This window comes from Heteronotia binoei, chromosome 14 (genome assembly GCF_032191835.1).
Source record: "Heteronotia binoei isolate CCM8104 ecotype False Entrance Well chromosome 14, APGP_CSIRO_Hbin_v1, whole genome shotgun sequence".
In the NCBI taxonomy this organism is placed as follows: Eukaryota; Metazoa; Chordata; class Lepidosauria; order Squamata; family Gekkonidae; genus Heteronotia; species Heteronotia binoei.
Window position 1 is genome coordinate 25,397,803 of NC_083236.1, and position 23,846 is coordinate 25,421,648.

General features: G+C 43.3%; 1 pseudogene; it reads left to right on the forward strand.

Annotated features, from left to right (window-relative positions):
• Nucleotides 1-406: 406 nt before the first annotated feature.
• On the forward strand, nucleotides 407-530 carry LOC132582819 (U2 spliceosomal RNA; annotated as a pseudogene).
• The last annotated feature ends 23,316 nt before the right edge of the window (nucleotides 531-23,846 follow it).

The window sequence follows — 23,846 nt, forward strand, 5'->3', positions numbered from 1 at the left end:
TATGAACATATGAAGCTGCCTTATACTGAATCAGACCCTCGGTCCATCAAAGTCAGTATTGTCTACTCAGACTGGCAGCGGCTCTCCAGGGTTTCAAGCTGAGGTTTTTCACACCTTTTTGCCTGGACCTTTTTTGGAGATGCCAGGGATTGAACCTGGTACCTTCTGCTTACCAAGCAGATGCTCTACCACTGAGCCACCGTCCCTCCCTGTTTAGCATGAATTCCTATATCAACCAAAAAGAGCTGCCCTCACTGTACTAAAGACACGTATACCTCTTCCTCTCCACAGTCAAATTCTTTATAATTGGTTATATTACAAGTTTGCAGTATGTATTATCTTTGGACATTGCCAATGAGCTTGCTGCTATGACACTACCAATATACCCATCTCTTCCAGTAACCTAATCACTTCTTGGCCTTTTGGCTAAGATCAAGTGTAGTATCTGGTGGCTACACATGATCCACCTTTTGGCTAAATCATGTGTGGTTTCTGGGTGCTGCACATGATCCTTATTATTCACTGTCTTTTTCTCTAACGTCTGCATCATGCATGGCAACTGGGTGCCAATGCGTGATCTTATTATTCACTTTATTATTCTTTTTTTTAAAGCAACGAATATTCTCTAAATTAAAGTCAATCTTCAAGTAGCCTCTAAGTAGGTTTGCAAGATTTTAGAATGTTTCCTTTCTATAGGTGAAGGAAGTGTGTATCGTTAAAGAAACATACCTGCTGCATTTCAAAAATATTTTTAAAAGGCAAAGAGTACATCTGAAGCATGGGAGGAGGGGGCAAGACTAACAGCTGACCCATGGTTTGATTTGGCAGGATGCTGACCCTGGACATGTTGTAAACTGCCTGCAGGAAGATCTGCTCAGTGCACAGGTGCAAAATCTGCTGTAACTTCTCTTTAGATATTACCCTTATCTTCATCAAATGACTCGCAAAAGGTTATCCAAAGGACTTCATTTAATTTATATGTTTAAAATAGGGTTGAACAGCCTATCTTTTCATCTTCTCTCTCAGGTCCCCAAAGTAGATTACAACACAGCTCAGAAGCAATACATATCTATCATCTTGGGCAGGGGTGTCAAATATGCAGCCCAGGGGTCAAATCAGGCCATCAGAGGGCTCCTATCAGGCCCCTGAGCAACTGGCTGCTTCCTTCTCCCTCCCTCTTGCTTCCTTCTGCATCACAGCTTGCTTTGCCAGACTTGCTCAATCGCACAGGAGCTACAGAGCAAAGTCTCTATTTTCTCCATTGGCTGAGGCTCCTCCATTGGGGAGGAAGTGGGGAGGGAGAGCTTGCTTTGCCAGGCTCTCTGAATTGCACAGGAGCTACTGAACCAAGCCTCTCTTCCTTCTGCTGGCTGAGGCTTCTCCCCCTCCTGTTCCCCTGGAGCCAGAGCTTCCTTTGTTCAGTTTCCTGGATCCCATGGTAGAGATACAAAGAAAGCACCTTTAAGACCAAAGAGTGCAAATGTTTTAAGTATGTTTTATTTAAAGTTTTTTTAAAAAAAAATATTTTAATTGTGTTTGTCTGTGTCCTTTATAAAGTTTATATCTCTGCCACCTAATCTTAAATAGGTACGTACCCGGCCTGGCCCAACATGGCCCAGCCCAACAAGGTCTCATTTATGTCAGATCCAACCCTCATAACAAATGAGTTCGACACCCCTGATCTAGAGTAAACAGCTAATCAATTTAAAACAATTTGAAAACTAACAGACTCCAGCAAACTCAATTGAACTATCCAAATAGCAGTTCCATAGTTCAGTGACAAAAATGTTAAATAAATGTACAAAATAAATAAGACCAACTATAGCTATGGGGGGGAAAGCCAGTAAGTATGATTCCAAGCAACTGTCCTTTGAGAAGGCACTGCACAGACATGGAGTGGCTACAAAGAAGGCCTACCCATCACAGATCAGTTATGGGAGAAGGCAATCCTTGAGATGCTATGTTCCAAAACTACTTGAAGAAACAAACAAGCTCTTCTGGAAACTGAAGGATAGCCAGTGATTATGAGAGAAAGCAGCCATAATAATCTGGCCACTGTATTCTGGACTGGCTGCAGTTTCAGACCACTTTTCAAGGGTAGTCCCACACGGAGCACATTACAGCAGTCTAGCCTTGGTATCTCAAACCTAAGTAGCCATGGCCAGACACCTCTAATCAAGATGGGACACAACCAGTGTTTCCTCTAAGCTGAGTTAGTGTTAACTAGCTCACAGATTTTTAGCCTCCAGATCACACATTTTTTGTCTTAACTCAGGAAGGATGGCCACAGACCACAATAATTTATGTAACAGCTCACAACTTTAATAGCATAATAAACAATTTATGCAGTAGCTCACAAAGTAGAATTTTTGCTCACAAGACTCTGCAGCTTAGAGGGAACACTGGACACAACCAGTGAACCAACACAAGCTGGTTTAGGAGACATGCTGTGGCTCAGTGGTGTAGCACATATTTTGCATACAGAAAGCCCCAGATTCAATCCACTGCATGTTCAATTAAAGAGTATCTGTGTTGGCCCTCCAGGCAACAAGTTGGCTGCTGCACAAAGAAACGGGGTGCTGAATTATATGGATCACTTATCTGAACCAGCAGAGCACTTATGTTCTTATGATAGAAGTTTTGGGAAAGAATTTCCTCCAAGTCAGAGTGCGGAGGTGGATGAAAGAATAATATGGCATAGTATAAGGCAGCTTCCTAAATTCATATAGTTAAAGGCTTCCTAGCCCTCCAAGGCCAGCAGCAGATCAAGAAGGCCTCCCCAAGTTATGGATTTGGGGAGGGACCAAAGCTTGGCAGTAAAGCATATGCTTTGTGTACAGAACAATCCCCACCACCTCCAGTTAAAAGAATCAGACAGTAGATGAAATGAAAGATCTCTACATGAGACTTTGAAAAGCCACTGGCAATGAAAGTAGTCAGTACCAATCTGATAGACTAATGGTCTAACTCAGTTTAAAGCAGTTTAATGTGTTCACAGGGAAAGCTACACCTTCTACCCAGTGAGTCCATTCAGCGCTCCATCCCCTTGAAAGTCTCAGCCACCTGAACATTTCCAACATGCAACGGATCTTCTCAATCAGTATATTTCTGCTTGTTCTCACTTCCATTTATTTCCTATTCCCATGATGGACTAAATCAGATATTTGACTAATTTTATCCATGCTACTAGGGCATCTTAGGGACAGAGAGTGCAGAGAGATATAATTTGCAGAACAGCAAGGTAATCTGCACGATGCAGAATGCTATCGCCAGTCTCATCAGAGCTTGGAAGCTAAGCAGGGTCAATACTTGGACAGGAGACTACCAAGGAAGCCTCTGCAGAGGAAAGCCATGGCAAACTACCTCTGCTTGTCACTTGCCTTGAAAGCCCTTTGTTAGGGTTGTCAAAAGTTGGTTGTGACTTGATAGCACATACATAGGTACGTAGGGTAAATTTCAAGTGTCCTCACTGGTCCCATGCCACCTACACATTATTGTGCTTGCAATTCTTAGAATAACCCTGTAACATTATTCTTAATATCATTACCCGCTAATGAGTTTATGATAAAAGCAAGATCTGAACTAGTTTGGCTGTTTCATAGTTTCTTCAATATAAACACTAGTGGAACCAACGAACGGCAAAACTAACTTGATTGTAACACGCTGAAGAAAAGAAAACAAAATCCGTTCATTCAAATATAGTAAAAGCACCAAGCAGTGTAAGATTAGAAGCCTGCTAATTAACAGCGCCTCAGGAGTTATTGCAGCTTGTCAACAGCTCGCATAAGCTCTGTAATAATAGGCTATGATAAAGAATGGGTCAAGAAACAAGAAAACCCTTTGCAAGGAAAGAGGAAAGAAGAACCCAGATGGCAATGTGTGATATCATCATGAATTCAGACATCATCCCAGGTGGACATAAAGCCACTTGGATGTTCAGCACATGCAAAAAGAGTGGTAAAACAGAAAGGACCATGGAATAGGGCAGGATGTAAGTGCAACAGACAAACAAACAAACACATTCCAGAGGGGTAGTTATGTCAGTCTTCCACAGCCAAAGAACAAAAGTGTCTTGTGGCACCTGAAAGACTAACACATTTATTGAAGTATAAGCTTCTGTGTGTCAGAGTCTACAGTTGCCACAGTAGGCAGAAGTCTAGGCATATAAAAACAGAAACAAAAGAAGTTCAGGCAACAAAGTAATTATAAAGAGAGCCAAGAAGGCTCAACATTTCAGACATGGGGTGCATTGCATCATACTGCAAAGCATGATTTTTTAAAAAAATTAAAAGATTAAATGATCCAACATATGGAAACTGTATATGTTCAGCTGCCACTGAAAGACACTTTTCTCCAAGCCAGTTGGCTACCCTAAACTAACGGACATGATACAGAAGGGAAGATGGAGGAGAACAAGCAAGTTCAGGCAGATTCTGATAACATGGCCAGCGATGACATCTGGGAGGAAGGAGCCCAGTGGTTGGCCTTGGCCAAGCTGATAGGGGCAATCCAGATGTTGCTCCCTTCCCTTTTGATAGGTCTTAGGAAGGATACACCTTTCTTTTGAGCTGAGGCTTAATATGTAGAAATAGGCAGCTAAAAGTTTTTCATGACACAAAGGTAAATAACATCCTATTAGACCTCTATTAAAGAGACAGAGCATTTTTTTTCCTTCAGACCCTTGGCAACCCTGATTAGGATGAAAGCCAATCTGGATCTGTCTTAATCCTTATATAGCAATTGATAGAACTTTGTACATTTAAAAAGCAATCATAATCACCTCCATTTTAAACAAGGTGAACCACAGATCTATGAGATTATGATCTCCAATTCTGCAGAGGAAGCAGAATCCAAAGTTATAATCCATTTCAGGCACCATTTTCTAGATAATTTCTAAATGCTCAACGAAGAATTCACAACTAATAAATGAAGCAACACAGATTCCCACGGCTCTTCTAAGACTTGCAACAATCAACATTTAAAATTTTCTTCTAGAAGAAACCTAGCTTAAAAGCAAAAGCGCCCGATCATCCAGGTGGGAAGGAATGGACTGAACTCTGCAGTCCTGAAAATACAACAGACCTCAATTGGTGGAAGAGTCAATAACTGGTCCAGGATTAAATATAATACGGTACAAGAAATGTGAGGAGATCCTGGTTGGATGCTTAAGTGAGTGCAATAGTGGTGGGGTGGAGGGAACCAAACCTCCGAAGGGGGTGGAAAACAGGGTTAGAGACCCTTCTCCGTAATTACGGGGAAAGCAGTCTTTGGGAACCATAATTCATTAAAATGCCCAGCATTTGAAAAGGGTTCCCTGCTCTCACTATCTATATGTAAATATTGAGGACTTCACCAAATGGAGCCTGTGAAGGTTCTCTTTCTTTCCATTCTGCTGGACAACCTTTTGTTTGTAATCTGAGAAAACTAAGAGATCAGCAGAGAGTTTGACAGGAGAATGAAAGGCAGGCAGATTACACCAAAGGAAGGCGATGGAAAAATGTACTGTCTGCTGACAATAGCAGCACCAGCCTCACTGTCATGTGCCAAGAGAGGTGCTGAGAGGCGTCCTGGCCAACCTATTCAATTGGACCAGTGCTGCTGGAGGCAGGAGATCTGCTGCTTGGAGGCTGAGCTGGGAGAAGCCAAAAATACTGTTTTGTTCTGTATCAGTTACAGACCTTGCCCCATGGTGTAAACTAATCCCCTGCCGGATTGCTTTGGACTCATTTGAGCCTTGCTCAGGTTACCACTCAGCACCAATGTTCTGAGAAAGTTCTCTCCTTCAGTCATACTGGTGATGTCGTAGAACACGTTACCTTTGCGTGCAAACTGTCTGTGGGCCAGAACAGTGCTTAGGCCACTCCAGTAGCTTACACCCCCGTACACCGCTGTATGTCTGTGTCTGTCAAAGGAGTTGAAAATCTTCCATGCTTCCACAAAAGGCCTGAGTCAATCAGGACCCGTGTGGGCTGAGTTTCTCAGGGCCAGGCTGGGGCCATAGCTTGCAGCAGCTGAATGTGGGTTGGAAGGGTATCTTCTCTATCCTTGAAGGTAGTTGGCTAGAAATTGACTCAAGAGCCTTGATCTGGAAATGCTAGGATCTGAAGTGTAACAAAAAAAGAACTCAGCGAACCAGACAGCCCTCCTAGCATTTATATCAGGCCTGGGCAATCAGCAGGCTTCATCCGGCCTGCAAGAGTTGGCTGGGATGATCCTTTCTCTGTGACTGATAGAGGCTCAAGCTTTGCAAGCACAGCTCCAAGTAGCACACATTTAGGTGTGTCAAGATTCCTTGCTCAAGCACTCACAGAGCATCCGTTGACTTGAAAGACCAACAGTATGCATTTTAAGTCTTTTTCCCAGAAATTGCTCCAGAGCTCCTTCGACTTGGGATGCAACTTAGTATTTCACATATACTGGTGCCAAGCCAGCTGGGCATGTCTGTGCCCTCGCATTGCGGAGTTTACCTCAGTGACTTGCAAATCCTGGGCAGCTCCACTATCCATCTCACATGCCACCTTTTATTTCTTTGCTGAAGCTGCCAGCAGGTCCGACAGACACATCGAGCAGACACAGATGGATTTCCCCATCAAATAGGAAGCCAAGTGGCCTGTGCTACTTGTCTATGCTTGTTCTCACACTGTGCATCCAAACCCCTCTCTAAACCTCAAAGTTGGCTCTCACTGATGGTAGCTCAAGAAGTAAATGCAAACATCAGTACCCCCTCCTAAAGACAGCATGCCCCATGTTTTCTTTTTTCTTTTTTTGGGGGGGGGGGCGGGCCATACAACATCAGAAAGTTTGCTCATCTATAAGCAGTGTAAGTAATCACCCTACACCTATGTCAGCATGCAACTAGCTAACTAGCTATTAGAAGGTCAGAACAAAGAGGGCTTTTTCTGGGTTGAAGCTGGTTGACTACTGTAAAACTAGATGGCCCTTTGGTCTGTTCCAGTGGAGCTCTTCCATGTCTGCAAAGGAAACAGGTACGCTACCACTGAGCTAATAATGCCCCTCCCATTTCACACCTGGTTTCTGGCCCTGATATGTTCGGTGGGGGGAGGTACGGAGGGTCACTTTTTCCCCTGGACAAATGTGGGCCTGACATATTCTGTAATAGTCGTTATCTCCACTTCAAAGACTGCAAGCCTGTTTGATTAGAGAAAAGAGCAGGAGACAAGAAACAAGAGGAAGCATGGCTCTGTAGTCAGGCCAAGCTCTCCAATCTTCAGGGTCTCCAGTTAAAAAGATCAGGCAGTAGTTTATTTCTTCATCTATCAAGGCATCTCTACCCCACCTTTCCCATTGACTCCAGACAACTTTCAAATGATAATTAAAGTATTACAGATTTAAAACCAAGTGAGAAATCCCAAAATACCTTCCTCCCACTTAAAAGATGCCTGCCATTCAGTCACCCTCAAAATTCAACATGAGAAACCTTTACCTGAGATCTCGGCAAATGACTGCCAATCAGAGTGGGCAATACTGACTTTGATAGCCCAACATTCTGAGTCAGTATAAAGCAGCTTTATGCGTTCAAGAATATACTGCGCTGAAAATGATCCATTAACAGTCTTGTCCATCTCTGGCTTGCTAAAGAGCATCAAGTCTTCCATTATCATTATTAGAATTTTTGGAACACTGAAACACTTTGTGGATCATTCTGAATTCAGATGAGCAAACTCCAGCATGCAAAGTCTCGGCAAGGACAACAGTATTATGCACTCAAGGAATCTGCACTACTCAGTGCACACACTCCAAATATTCACAAAAGCAGTGGCAGATGCTGACTCAAAAGTGCAAAAAAACCCTCTACCAAACTTTGTACCTACAGTAACTGCAACTGGGGAGGGCCCACAGCTCAGTGACAGAGCAATGCAAAATGACATCCCCACGATTGCTAGCTAACACCATGACACTTCAAGTGCCGTGGTGGAAAAGGGACCTTTGCCAGCCAGCTGTCACCAGGCAGAGTATGCAGCATGGGATAATAGATCAATAGTTTTCCTCCACAAAGACAGCTTTTTGTATTCATAAATGTTTACTGGCTGATGAATCTGTCTCCCCTCCCCAGTCTTGATAGGGAAAAGATTTCCTTCATTCTTTAAGGGCCTTGACATTTGGATCAGAGTTTTTGGAACTGTGTCTGCAACACCACATTCACCACCAGCGTTACTTCATCCAAGCAGTGAATCAGCAATTGGATCAGCCGGCTAGAATCTCTGGGGTAGCAAATTCCCATACTTCTATTTCCATGGCTATTTCTGCCTCCTTCTTGTATGCTGGCATCACGCATTCAGAATACTTGTCTACAAAGGCAGATATGTGTTTTGATTTATTACAGGAAAGATCCAAATTCTTTTGTATTACATGCATTTTAGTAGCTGCCATCAGCTTGACTATACTAGATTATGAATCTAATCGCCCCCTTTTTCATGGGCTGATGACAGCATGCTCAATGTCGCTACCTATGTGTGATGTTAATAGCAATGGCAAGCATGCAGACTTTATATCAGGAGTAGAAAATCATGGATACTTGCCATACCCTATATATTCTCCCTCTCCACCCAGATTCTTCAGTGAAGTGGTTTTCAGGAAACCCTGGTACCCCCAGAAGCTATTCCAGGATCCCTTGATGAAAAGGTCAGTGGGCACACTACCATGGGACATACCAAGAAAGGCGCGCTTGCTCACCATTTTTGATCTCCCTGCAAAATGTGCTATTATAGGGATGTCTTTAGTGTGTAATGAGACACACAATTCAAGCCATACAAAGGCCTGGACAGCATCTCATGCGAATTCAGTAGGTGCCTTAACACGCTCCAAATCCTCTGCAATGTAGTTTCTCAGGCTTGGCAGAAAGGTGTTCTCTGAAGACAGAAAGACTAAAAAATTACCACTGTATGACTATCATTTCTTAGCTAAAATATAACACAATGCCTTTAATAGGGTACCCTGCACCCTGACAGGTAATCAGAAATGAACCTGCAATGCACGCAGCACTATTTTTCATGCATCTTCTCTCATATTGCCTTGACCTGAACAACTTCATTCTCTGCTCCAGCAGCTGTGTTGAATTGATTTGTGCTGGGATGGACCCCTCTACCCACTAGTAAGTAGCCAGAGCACTCAGGTGAGATTATAAAAGCAGGGGACTTATCCATTCTTTTGACTGTCGTCATTCCAATTTATTGAAAGCATTTTCCAGTGTTTTTCCACATGTCCTTCAGCACCCTACAGCATTTGGTCAGGATTCTTTAATTCTGTCAGCATTCCCTAGCATTCCTCCAGCTTTTTCTCTGGCAAACTTTCAATTTTTCCTCTGCAGTAAGTCCTCTGTCTCTGGCAATACAGCCTCAGTGTTGACTGCAAACTGTTCCGCAGTTTCTTTTTTCCTCTCTTTCAAACCATCTTTAAAAATAATATAACATCTCTCTTCATTGCCAAATGTCATCTGCATTCCACTGCCTAGGCTGTCAAATTCCCAATTCCTTCAAAACACAGGAAGTGTCTTTCTTTTAATATGTGCCTTACATGACCTTGATATTTGGAAAACATAATGCACAAGATGAATGCAGACAAATGCATATAGCTAGGGTGAGAATATTTAAAAGGGAATTAATGTTCAGACATTCAATGGAACACTGGGGCACTCTTCAAATACTATTCAAAATTATAACCACCAGGTCTTATAAGATCAAGCCAATGAATCCACCAAAGATCCAACCACGATGTGCAGGCAGATCTAGTTCCTTGGCATTATTAGTAACAATAACAGACTCTTTGAAAGTGCAGGAGTGTGGGTTTGAAACTCTTTCTTTGCTCACTGCAGGATAGCTGCCTGTTAACTCTATCAGACATTACATCACACAAACATTCACAGTGCAGGAACACAACTGGGCACAGCCAAACCCTGGCATTAGTCAACTTTACCTATTGTACACATTATCAGTTTCATTTCTCAGATCAGTTTAAAGCTTTCTAGATTGCCACTGATTTAGGGGGGCAGGAGGGACAAGGTCACAAAGAACCACCTCTAACAGTGATGAGGTTTCCCAAATGAGATTAGGAGCTAGAGTTGAGTGCTGGGGTATGTTGGGACAGACCATCACCAACCAGGTTAGCCTGATTGATCCAGAAGTCAGAAGCAGAATACTGAGGCCCAGGACTTTTTTTGTAGCAAGAACTCCTTTGCATATTAGGCCACACACCCCTGATGTAGCCAATCCTCCAAGAGCTTACAGGGCTCTTCATGCAGGGTCTACTGTAAGCTCTTGGAGGTTGGCTACATCAGGGGTGTGTGGCTTAATATGCAAAGGAGTTCTTGCTACAAAAAAAGCCCCGCTGAGACCAATGCGCCACATCTCTACAGGGCACCAGACAAGTTAGCTCCTGGCAGCTTATTTATGCATATACTCCAAATATGTACACCTTGCCTTACTTAGGTCTCAGCTTCACATCAAAAGATATCCAATTCTATACCTCAACCCCCACAACATGTAACATGTTGGTACTTGCGTACCTGAACTTCATTTTTATTTATTACATTCCAAAATTCTGGTTTTCCTCTAGCCTTGGATGCACACAGAGAGGGACAGACTGTTAGGCATCAACCAAAGAGGGGAAATTTTACAGCCTTGTTCCAAAACTAACAGTCCTGCCAGTATTGACATAATTCTTCATACATTTCTACAAATATAAGCAGCTCTGACAGACAAAAATACATCAGTCAGGAAAATTCCATTACTGAGCCCCATTTCCAGACAAAACAGAAGCACCTTTCAGAACCAGGCTCCGTGGTTTCCCAGTCTTCAGAATCAGTGCTTGCAAAGCAGCTGTGGGTTTGATGGCTCTCTGCACTGAGCCTCAGCAATAGAAACACTTGGCTGCCCAAAGTGTGTGACTCAGCAAGCCAGGTTGCTTTCTTTTCCTGCCAGAATTAGAGGGTGAGAGGGAATATGTGTGTGTGAATGTGAGAGAAGTGTGTGTGAATGTGAGAGAGGCATTTCCCCTCCCCCATCACTCTAAAATGGTATAATCCTGTGTTGGATCCCAAGTATAGGTGGAAGGAACACACATGAACAGTCACGCATTTCATGAGGAAAGCAAGGTTATCAATGTAATAAATACAATTGTTCTTCAGTATTCCTAATTATAATTGTGAACAGTGAGTCATGACACTAAAAAGATTCACTAAAATCTGAATTGAGAAAGAAAACAGGCCTCATACTGAAATGTTGTTATGCTTTGTTAAAAGTGAAAATTGCTGAAGGGTCAAACAGACAGGAGAAAAATTTTGGTTGGATTTAGTTAGCTTTTTCATTAAACTACCAAATCCTCCTCCTTAGTACAACCCTCTTTCCAAATGGCTTTTGTTCAGGAAGGTCCCATGACCCCCAGTGTAGACAAAAGAGACCCATTCACCTATATTCAGCAGTGGGAGGGGGGGGAGGTGAACTTCTAAACACGTAATCATTAAAGGATGGGGGGGGGAAGTTTAGCAAATTGTCATACCAGTCAAATTAAGTGAAATAGTTGGTTTATAAGACAGGAAACATCAAAAAATATATTTGTTATTAACCAGCCTTCTCTTCTTGATTTGGGGTGGGGGGCAGGAAGATCACATACAGATGTTTCACAACCATCTTTAATGTAACCAAGACAATGCTTCAGTGAAACAAAATAGTAACCGTAAGTAGGTCTGCTCAGAAGTAATTCCCATTTTATTCAATGGGACTCACTCTCAGAAAAATGTTATTATTGCATAGATAAACAATGGCTCTATTAATTTTAAATAACATGCAAACTTCTGATTATGTGGATTAACCCTGCCAGCTCAGTGCAGTTGTAATCTCTCCAGGTTTAGATGGCTGAGACACAATCTTCCCTTCTAATTGCTTTAGAGTTGACAACCTCCAGGTAGGGCCTAGAGATCTCCAGGATTTACAACTGATTTCCAGGCTACAGAAATCACTTTCCCTGGAGGAAATGGCAGCTCCTGAAGGTCCCTCCCTTCCCCATATCCTGCCTTCTTAGGCTCTACCCCCAAATTTCCCAACCTAGAAACTGCAGTTATAAGAACATATTGGATCAGGCCCAATGGCCCATCCAGTCCAGCACTCTGTCACACAATGGTCAAAACTCGGGGGCCATCAGGAGGTCCACCAGCAGGGCCAGAACACCAGAAGCCTTCCCACTGTGGCTCCCAAGCACCAAAAATACAGAGCATCACTGCCTCAGACACTGTGTTTCACCTATACCTTTTGGTTAATAGCCACCAACAGACCTCTGCTCCATATGTTTATCTAATTCCCTTTTGAAGCTGCTTATGCTTGTAGCCACCACCACTTCCTGCGGGTGAAGAAGTACTTCCTTTTATCTGTTCTATATCTACAAGTTCTTGTATTGTGGGAAAGAGAGAAAAGTACTTCTTTCTCTACCTTCTCTATCCCATGCATAATTTTGTAAATGTCTATCATGTCACCCCTCAGTTGTCTTTTCTCCAAGCTAAAGAGCCCTAACCTCTTAAAATCTTTCTTCATAGGGAACGCGTTCCATCCCCTTAATAATTTCAGCTGCCCCTTTCTGTACTTTTTCCAATGTTATAATATCTTTTTTGAGGTGCAGTGATTAGAACTGTACACAGTATTCCAAATGAGGCCACATCATCCATTTATAAAGGGGCATTATGTTACTGGCTGATTTGTTTCCATAGAATCATAGAGTTGGAAGGGCTTCCAGGGTCATCTAGTCCAACCCCCTGCACAATGCAAGAAATTCACAAACACCTCCCCCTGTTCCATTCCCTTCCTTAATAATCCCCAGCATTGCATTTGCCAGTTTGATATCTGTGGAATGACCACCTTTCACTGAGTCCCAGAGCCTTGAAAAATGTTCCTGGCTCATCATAGGGGCAAATTAATTATACTATGGATGGTGTGCTATCCTGAGTCATATAGCCTTAGATGGGTTACGGGGTTGCCAGGCCATGCCTGACAACCAGAAGGATGTTCAAGGCCAGGGAAATGGAAGATCCACAACATTGCATGTGCCACTACAATCATTTCCATGGAAATCCGGAAGTGACATAAGGTAGTCCTAGGAATCACCGGAAACTCTATGGCAACAGGCCTAACAGCCCAAGATGAGTGAGTAGGTCAGGCCCCAAGAGCACACTTTCTTTCCCACCTCTTGCTGTATCCAGCAACCCCAAAAGGCTGGAATAAGGAAGCCTCCTTCATCCGCTGATGCCTCCAGATGCCCACCAAGGTACTCATCAAATCTTTCATTCCCTCCTCCTTTTTATCACTATGCCTGCTGATTGTAATCTATTACTCCTAACATTTCAGTCTCCCAGTTCCTCCAGGACAAAGTACAGTTTTTTATACAACAAAACTGTAGCCAATTTTGTCAAATAGGAAACAAATTCTGACTTGAACCATCAGCATGGGAGGGAGAACAGGTGTAGAAATGCCTAGCAAAATGTTTCGGATGTGAATATGGGCTGTTCATGAGCCCAAAGCATGTTCGCTTCCTACCAGCCAGCACACACAAGGCTTACACAGCGAGCCTGAAACAACACATGTTTGTCTCCTACTCGGAAGCTGTGGGCAACACCACCTCTTCTCACCCAATGAGTTGGGGGATCAGAAAGAAGCACACTTCATGACACAATGTACTGCTGAGTTGTGTGTCACCGATGTTCAGCACAATCCCCAGAGCTAGAAATAACAAACAACGCAACCACCTACACATCAGACACAACACTGCATCAAGTTACTAGGCACATACAAAACTCAGAATAAAATATCTCAATTCATTATTGTCGAAGTAATTATTTCTTGTCTGTTCCTTGCCCTTTTTGAGCTTAGTTTTTTCAGTCCTCTCTATGCATATTTCTTCATGAGCTCCATATAGGCAAACCTTTGGGCTCTGCCCCCATACATCCAGGGACATGTGAAACTCCCGGAGAAACTTCAGCTCCTCAAAATTCAATTAACTTCTCTTTAAACTCCTCACATCGGCTGCCAGAGAAGGAACCTTCTCTGCAGGGTATTTTTTGTACCAAGACCCATTCTCTTATTTAAGTCACCTGATGTAGCACACCTAATCTATGAGAAACAGGTATACCTCTGTTTTAGAAAATGCTGATACTGTTCTAGCTATCTAGGGACAAAAGAATTCTTCCTTAGGGGAAATAAAGAACTGATCTCTAATCCGCTTACAACTTGGGAGTTGAAGTCCTTTTCTTGCTCCCCATTGTTCTAAAATTTCTTTCTGGTGTACTGATTCCTGTGAAGACGTCTCTGAAAGCAGCAGTAACACTGACCTTGGGCTCTTTCACACACCTCATCAGCTTGAATCGACTTCCTTCTCTTCTTTTCAAAATATCCTTTTAAAATTTCTGTCTACACTTTTGTTGCCAGCATGATTCAGGGTCCGCCTCTTGAGTTTCTCTCCTCCCACATGATTTTTTCACAAAATTATAACCCTAACTAAAAAATGTGGAAAAGACTAGTTAAAGGCTCAAAATATAAAATACCTAGGTGCATTCTCAATGTTCTCTCAAAGTGCAAGCTAGCTTGAGTTTCTAATGCTTCCCGGTCATGAAAATGGCAGGCATATCTGCCTGTTTGTGGGAGATCACGTCTGTCTACTGCCCACATCCCAGTTTAGGAGAGGAAGAATCTTGGTTGACTTACTGCAGTCCTTAGCTGAAGTCTGCTATTATATCCTATGGAGGAGGCAAGACTTATTCTCAAAAGGAATGTGATAAAAATTTGAAAATGAACCACTACATATTAACCACAGCACAAAATGAACCACTACATATTAACCACAACATTACCCTGCTGACACAGTCTGGTGTGTGGGGCCATGAAGGTTTGCCACACACAGGATGTCCCTTTCAGGGATCCCTCCTCCACACATACATTCTCCTTTCCTCCCTACGGTTCTCATTCCCCAGGCAGCAGTGGGGGATCCCCCAATGGGGGGGGGGGAGCCTTCTGTCATCACTATAAAAAGGTAGGCCCCTGTGCAAGCACCAGTCATTTCCGACTCTGGGGTGACGTTGCATCACAACGTTTTCACGGCAGACTTTTTTTTTACAGGGTGGTTTGCCATTGCCTTCCCCAGTCATCTACACTTCCCTCTCCAGCAAGCTGGGTACTCATTTTACCAACCTCGGAAGGATGGCAGACTGAGTCAACCTTGAGCTGGCTACCTGAACCCAGCTTCCACCGGGATCAAACTCAGGTCGTGAGCAGAACTTGGACTGCTTTACTGCAGCTTACCACTCTGCGTCACGGGGCTCTGCCTGCTGGTAAAACAATGGAACCCAGAAGCGCGTATTTGGGGAGGGGGGTAAGAAAGAAAAACACAATGGGTGTTTTCGCACTCACCTTCAGCCGGCGCCGCGACCCTCTTGACGACGGAGGATCTGTGCTGATTTCCCACACGAAGCGCTGGAGCAACCAGAAGAGCCGCCAATTTCCAGCGCGAAGCCCGCTCAAGCGTTTTCCTGCTTCCTGGCGATTTACGTTTGAGCGGGCTTCGCGCCGGAAATTGGCGGCTCTTCTGGTTGCTCCAGCGCTTCGTGTGGGAAATCAGCACAGATCCTCCGTCGTCAAGAGGGTCGCGGCGCCGGCTGAAGGTGAGTGCGAAAACACCCAATGAAATTTAGAGGTTCCAGAGCTCCGCTCCTGTGAGCTCCTGCCCAAAATGAGGCCTGGGTTTGTCACTGACACTGTGAACACAGAGACATTCACACTAGCAACAAAGCATCCACATAGGAGTTGTGTGTGCGCTTTCCTTCATCAGGCACCATTTTCCTTACATTTCTCTACAGTCATGCTAGTGGAAGGCATTGTGAGAGCTCTGAAAAATTAGTAATTGTTGCAATGTTCTATCACCACAATCTGCTGGGTCTGGTTCCTCTGAACTCCCAGCTTTCTTCCATACTTCCATACCCTGTGAAGTAGATTAAGCCTGAAAGAGAATAAGTAGCCAAGAGTCACCCAGCAAGTTCATAGTGGGGCTCCACATTCCAATGTTCTAACCAGTGCCACATTGGGTACATTCACACTACAGTAAATAATGCATTTTGCAACTGGATTTTTGCTGTTCTTACACAGTAGAAATCCAGTTGCAAAACACATTATTTACTAGTGTGAACACACCCAGACCGTTTTCGCACACAGCTTACCACGCGATCACGTTCCTGTTCTCTCCGCAGCATCCGTCGGATTTCCCACTATCTGCGCCGGAGTTACAGGAAGTGCCGCAGCTTTTGCGTAGCAAACGTAAACCGCTAAAACCATGTTTACGTTTGCTACACCAAAGCCACAGGACTTCCTGTAACTATGGCGCAGATAGTGGGAAATCCGCCAGACGCTGCGGAGAGAACAGGAACGTGACCGCGTGGTAAGCTGTGTGCAAAAACAGTAGCAATGTCTCACCAAATATAAGAAACTTCTTGGGTCAATGGATTTCCAACAACAAAACAGCAAGTAACGTTGTGGTAGAAAACTGATAATCAGGATGCAGTTTCAAGCCCTTATTTAATCTGATTTACAGTAACCGATTGCTCACTTAAAGTCAGGAAACTGAATCAGCAGCCTACTTAAGGAGACACAAAGACTATTAGATGATGCTAACTGTTGTAAACAAATGTCCCCAGAGTAGAGTGGAAGCAGCTACAGTTCGACTAGTCAAGTGCAACTGTATGCTGTGGAGGCAGCCAAGGAGAGTGCCATCATCCTGACGCACTATCGCCAACATATAGCATCCTGACATGTTCCATTTGAAGACACACTCAAGAGAACAATACCAATGCACTTTACTAAGCAGGACTTTACTGCAATATCAGTGCAAGGCAAATAATACTTCCCTATAATTTAGTATAAGAACAGAACAGGACAAAGGGAAGAAAGCAGTAGCTCTGCATCTGTTCTTCTTTTCCCTGATAATAAACCCAGTATAGTGTCAGCAGGGTGACAGAAGGCAACATAGTATAGCCCGATCTTGTCAGATCTTAGAAGCTAAGCAGGGTTGGTACTTGGAAGGAAGACCTCCAAGGAAGGTCTATTCAGAGAAAGTCAATGGCAAACTTCCTCTGCCTCTTACTTGCCTTGAAAGCCCCTTGTCGGGGTCACTATAAGTTGGCTGCAACTTGACAACAATCTACACATACACGCACAGTGGGTTTGGATGTCAAATCCCTCTGCTGTGAAATTCATATGGTGACCATTGGGCCAGAGGCTTTGTCTCAGTCTTACCTACCTTACAGGGTTAGTTGTGAGGACAGAATGGGTATGTTTAGTGCATGGAGCGCCTAGGGGAAAGGATAGGGGTTTAAACGCGTTGGTTAGCTAACAGTGCAGAGATGTCACATCACACGTTCATTATCATTATAAATGATGAGAGAAAGAGGTGGAGCTGCAAGGCAGCTGTTTCCAAACAATCAATAACTATACTTCTCTTGTGCTATGCAGCTTTATACTTCACAGAGGAACAGAAGTCATTCTCACCCATAAACATCAGTCTCATCTCCTAAGGAAGGTATTTTCACAGACCCTTTAGAAGCCTGCAAAAGCTGCACTTGGTTACCTCTACAGTTGCTGACTCCAAGTTCAAAAACTTCTGGAGATGTGGGGGTGGAGCCCGGGGAAGGCAGGGTTGGGGAGAGGAGGGACCTCAGAGGGGTTCAGTGCCATAGAGCCCACCCTTCCAACTTGCTGACATTTGCTTCGGGGGAACTGATATCTAGAGCCTAGAGATCACTTGTAATTCTGAGAGATCCCCAGGCCCCATCCAGAGGCTGACAACCCTAGTTGTCCCTTTCTGCAAAAATGACTCCCTCTTGGCCCTCCAAGAAACTTTGATAAGTATTACATTCTACAGGTGGAAGAGAGATTCCCAGCTTATCAAAGATTCTTGTGTTAAAAATAATATATGCATTAACTGAAGCACTGATATCAGCATTTATTTTCATAATAGCTCTGTGAAGATGTTATTAAGAAGGATTGAGCTGAGGAAGATAACGAAAAGTTCCGGAAAGATGCATTCTCTCCCTTTGCGATATTCTCTCCCTTTGTGATATTTTCATTCCATGGATTCCCTTATCAACATGGTTTCTCTTCACTTAATTGAAAGCTTGGACATTGAACTTCTGGAAGTGATTACAGACTTCATGTCCACAACAAAAATTGGAAGGAGAAATGTTTTGAGAAAGGCTTTCCTTTTGCAAATTTGAACAACGTTGTCTTTAAAAGGACAGTGCCTAACGGAATTCCAGGATAGCAGATATTACGCAATGAGAATGTAATGATTTTATTTGTATGAACATTATACACATGGTTAATAGTATTTGACACTCTAGTAAATAGCTGCATCTGCCTCATCATACCCCTGAAGAAAATGGCTGTTTTGAAGGGTAGACTCTATGACATCCCCTCTCCAAACCCCATCCTCTCTTGGCTCCACCCCCAAAGTCTCCAAGTATTTTCCAACTCAGACCTGGCAACCCTACTGCCACAAGCTCTCTGAAAGAGAAGACTGATCTACTTCCAATTTTTGAGAAGCCTAGGTATAAATAAAAATAGATAAAATAAAATAAAATGAGGCACTATAATCTAACATTGAGGTTCCCTTTGGCCTAGGTCAAACAGTCCCACCCTCGCCACTGTCCACTTATCAGTAGTTGCCCATTCACTCTAATCAAGACATCTCAGAACTAGAACCCTGTGTCAAGCTCTGAGCTAGCAATGCACAGAATGTGAAATGCTGCAAGTCCTTTCCATTCCCCATGAAATCCATAATGCACTGGACTCACAGCTGCAGGCAGAGAATGCCCAGTTGCACCTTTTAAATTTTGCTCTATTGTACAAGAAAGTCTCTTTGAGGAGGGCAAAGCAGTAGGGAAGGGTGATGGTACATTTGACAGGTAACAGAAACTGAGAATGGGAAAAAGTGATATAAATTCTAGCTTGGTTGGAACAGGAAAGAAGATAGCCTTGGTGCTTTTCCCTATACCAGGCCTGCCCTTCCCTAAAAAGCCAACAGCATTGGCATAGAAAACGGCCAGATCCTATGAACCAACCAAATAAGAGCTCTGTAAGGCAGACCATGGGCATCATCTGCTACATGACAGCAGGAAGCACTACAAGTTTCTATCAAAGCTTCTCCTCCCGGCAGCAGCCATTTTGTTAGCAATAACGCAATACCTTCATCCATTCCTGATGATGAGGCCCTCACAGATGGGCTTCACAGCCCTAAGCCATTCACCTCCTCTTGAATTTCCAAACAATGCTCTTTGTGTGAGCAGCTTGTACAACTGGAGAAGGCCACTGGACAGGGGTTCTATGTGATCAGAAATGACCACATGTAGGGCTGCCAGGTCTAACTTGGAAAATACCTGGAGACTTTGAGGGTGGGTCTAGGAGAGGGTGGCGTTTGGGGAGGGGAGGGGCCTCAGCATGGTACAATGCCATAGAGTCTACTCTTCAAAGCAGTGCAGGGGAGCTGATCTCTGCCAGCTGGAGATCCATTGTAAAAGCAGGAAATCTCCAGGTCCCATCTGGAGGCTGGTAACCCTAAACATGCCTGTGTCCGGCTGCTGAGGGACAGGGGACTGCCATAGAACAGGATCTAGATTCACAGCTGTATACGTGTGCATCTGCAGGAGGAGAGATCATGTTCTTCATCTGTGATTTCACTGGTTGTGCTTTGCACAGACTTTTGTCCTTACTATATTTGCACTAAACAGGACATTCTTCCTGGTGGCCCCTACTCTCACTGGCCAATCTCTACTTAATTTCACAAGAAATATTTTTCTACCTGGAACCATTGTCTTGTATTTTAATTCATCTGGGCATTCCAATTTTAAATCTACCAGTCTTTATAGATTTATGTCATGCTGTTTTTACTTTTGTAGATTGTTCTGAGAATATTCATATAGAAAATGCCATATACAAAATACTGGAATGCTACAAAACGGTAATAGCAGTTTTGTGCTCCTTTTATAATTTGGAGTATTAAGTATGCCCTGGCCCCAATCCTTACAGACCTTGGTTCTATTTCCTCTGAACCCTGTTAAAAGATCATGCCATCTGCTTCCCTGGCAATAGATGTCTGTCTGATTGACAGTTCAAACCGAATATGCACTGTCAATTCCCCTTCCCCCATATGCTTCACCCACTCCAAATTTAGCAGCTCCCTTTGTATTTGGGGCCTAAATATAGAGAAGAACAATGCAAGTATATCTTATCAAGAAGCACAGTTCATTAAGTGCCATCCCCAATAGTAAAGGATGCTCAAGAGAAAATATTTAGGCGAGTCAAAATTTCCTTTTCAACTTGGATGAATTAGATGGTGGGGACAATGGATGCACTCCACTCTGAAAAACAACAGATTGGATCAATGTAACTCCTTGTGCTCACTGGCTGTGCAAAACCTGGGAAAGCAAAATGTTCAAAGATCACAGCTAGAAAGCACACATACAGCAAAAAAGCGTTTTCCAGATTCTGAATTCATTTTCTCATAATGTGCAATGAAGTAAATATCAAAAGTTTATTGCAATTTTAACCATAAATAATAGTGAGAAAATATATAAAAATATTCTGTTCTGTTTATTTGTTTAAAACTATAGCTCATCACAAAACAGTAACATTAGAACAAAAACCACATAATTATCCACTTGCATGGTACAAAACTATCGTGGGGGAAGCTTTCACTAATTAAATTACCTCCATGTTGATATTGATTTCTGGATACTGCAGCATTATTGATAATCTAGCCTGCTGTTTTCATCCAGGTTAACTAGGAAGACAAGGAACAAGACGGAAGGAAAGAGAAAGAAGGTATGGAAAGGAAGCGGATTTGTTGGGCTTCAATTTGCCAAAAATTCAGCACTTATCAGAGTTGGTTCTATGCTAGCTGTTTCATAAGGAATAAAGAGGCACCCCTCTTTATTCCATTGACTGCTTTTTTTCTCTTTTTTTACAAATCTGATTTGTGGTTGCTTTTTAAAACTTAAGTGCACTTACAACACAATGCTATCAAAGTCTAGCTGATCCAGAATGCAGCGAGCAAGTGCTAATGGAAATGTCACTGGTGGCATACATACAACCTGTGCTGCACCAGCTGCTCTGACATCCAGTGGAGTACCAAGTCAAGTTCAAGGTTCTGATGTTGACCTTTAGAGCCCTGAGCAGTTTGGAACCATCTCCTCCGATATGTCCCCGGGAGACCATTATGCTCACAGGATAGCAATCTGCTGGAGGTCCCTGGCCCCAAAGACATCTGGCTGTCCTCAACTAGGGTCGGGCCTGGAGGAACTCTCTGCCAAATACCTCCAGGGCCCTGCGGGACCTTATGCAATTCCACAGAGCCTGTAAGGCAGAAATGTTCCACCAGGCTTTCAGTTGAGGGCAGCGATGGTCTCTAAATTAGCTGGCACCTCCCCCTTTACTCTTCAAGTCTACTGTTCCTCCTCGCCCCTACCTACAAGGTCAGAAGTCCAGAATGAGAAGAATTATAAATTCACCATCTGATATTCTTAGGCTTATGTATTTTATTATTTATTTATATATCTTGTTTTTGTGACTTTGATGTTTTATTGTATGTTGTACACCGCCCAGAGGCCTGCAGTAGCAAGGACTGGGCAATTCAGTAGTAGTAGTAGTAATACTTCCAAGGAAGACTGTCTTGTTAGCATTATCTCTTCTTTCTCCTTCTGTCTTCATTAATTACTTCCTGGTCTATTCCTTAAGGAAAATTAACGCACCAACTATAAAATAGACTCTTATTTCCTGGGATGTTGAGAGACTTAAGTACTGTTCTGCAGTTTGTAGTCAGCATAAGCCCTGTTCATTTTTTTAAAAAAAATTGTAACTGTGCTGTTACAATTATAAACAATAGATTGGGAAAATATATGGGCAATGACTTTGGTTAACAGTATAAAGCACTTATTACAGATAACAGAGTATGTGTCATGGGGCTACTGCATTCTGATCTCATGTTTACAGTGCTTAGGGCTTCCCAGTGGTGTCTTTGGTGAAGGGAGACCTAATGAAAAGACTCTCTGAACAAAAATGGAGCAGAAGTATCAGCACATTTAATAGTGAAGGGGCAGCCCCTGAATAATTAATTAATACCCCCAATAATAATAATATTTGTCATACTGAGTAAAAATATGCTTTGTCTTCAAACTAAGGGGTCTGTTGTAAAACTGCCGTTAGAAACTGACTACTGCCCAGCGGGTGTAAGCTCCAGCTATAAGATAAGGAAACAGCCTCTTACAGGCGACTTGCTGTATACAGATGAGTAAAGGGGGCCATGTCATGGAAATTTACTAGAAGGAGTTCTGTGAAGGCAGGATCTTTGAAATCTGATAAGCTTGCACCAGGCCTACTTGCTTGCTTGAAAACTGTATGCACACAGGGAAATGGATCTCAGTTCTGTGGGGCTGTTCTGCCCGACCTGGGATCTGCCTTTTGGTACCAAAAAAAGTAAACCTCACTTCATACCAGTAAGTCTGTGTGGACCTCGTTATTCCTCTGCTTCATTTTGGTGCATTGACCAATGGGAAAATAACGGGTTGGATATTTCCTTCCCCTTGGGTGGCTGCATAGCCATTCGCCTTCCACCCTCGTGTCAGGAAGACCAGACTAGGCACCACAGTCACATTTTTGATTGAGTCCAGCTCTCTCCACCTCGGTGGGAGAAGCTGTCCGGTTCGCCAACCAAGATCCCACGCCTTGTTGAACCGATGTGTCCAGGGAATCGGAAGATCTTCAGGATTGTGAGTATGAACTGTCTGGGAATTCTGATTACCTCTCCTTAGGAGAGACAAAGGGTCTGATCACCCCTTACACTCTGTCTATTAGGCTCCACTTTGGAGCTCAAGCACAGAAGCTAGGATCTGGTAGGATTTCTGTGGTGTGTGTGCATGTCTGAATGAGAGGAGACGAAGCCTCTAAGCGAGAGGGACTTTCTCTTGTGCAGTTCCCAGTAGGGCAACCTCACTGGGTCACAAGAGAGAGGAAGTGAAAACCCCCAGGGCTCCCTGGCTGCCAGACCCCTTACTGACAGCTGCTGTTTTCTGTTTTCCCTAGAAGTGTATTGTCTAAACGTCTGGTGCCATGGGTGGAAATCAGTCAAAAACCCCACTAGAGTTTATGTGTAAAAACTTCAAGGAACATTTCTGTGAAATCAAACAGCTTGCTAAGAAAAATCAGGATCTCCAGCAAAAGTTAGAAGCTAGTATTAAAGAAAAGGAAACTGCCAAACTTTTGCAAACTGTCCTAGAATCTTACAAATCCATAGAGAAGAGGCTAGACATTCTAGAAGTACTGGGTAAGAGGAAATGTAACAGAACAAATTGTAGGAGTTCAGCCTCAGCCTTCCTCTCCTCCTCATGAAAATGAGAACACAGTCCCTGTTTCAGTTCTCTCATCTCAAAATCATGGAGGAAACGTGGTCTCTAAGCCTACACAGAGTTCTACACTCATGCCATAAGGTATTCCTTTTAGCAAAAACTTGCTCCAGGCACTTCTACACGACCAAATCTCACTCATTCTTGCAAGAAGCTTCCTGACCTTAACTCATCCTACTTGGGGAACTTAAAAGCCAGAATTCTGGGGAATGTCAGAGAATGGTAGTTCCACATGGGCAGGCAAGGCTCCTTTGTCCCTAAACCTCCCCCCTCCAAGAAAAATCTAACTTTTAAATTTGAATGTCTCTTAGAATAGAGAAACCTGGCTTTGTAAGGTAACAAAGACCTCTCTCCCCTTAACAAAATAAAGAAACAGAAAAGCAATGATTTGGACTAAAATTAGACAAGG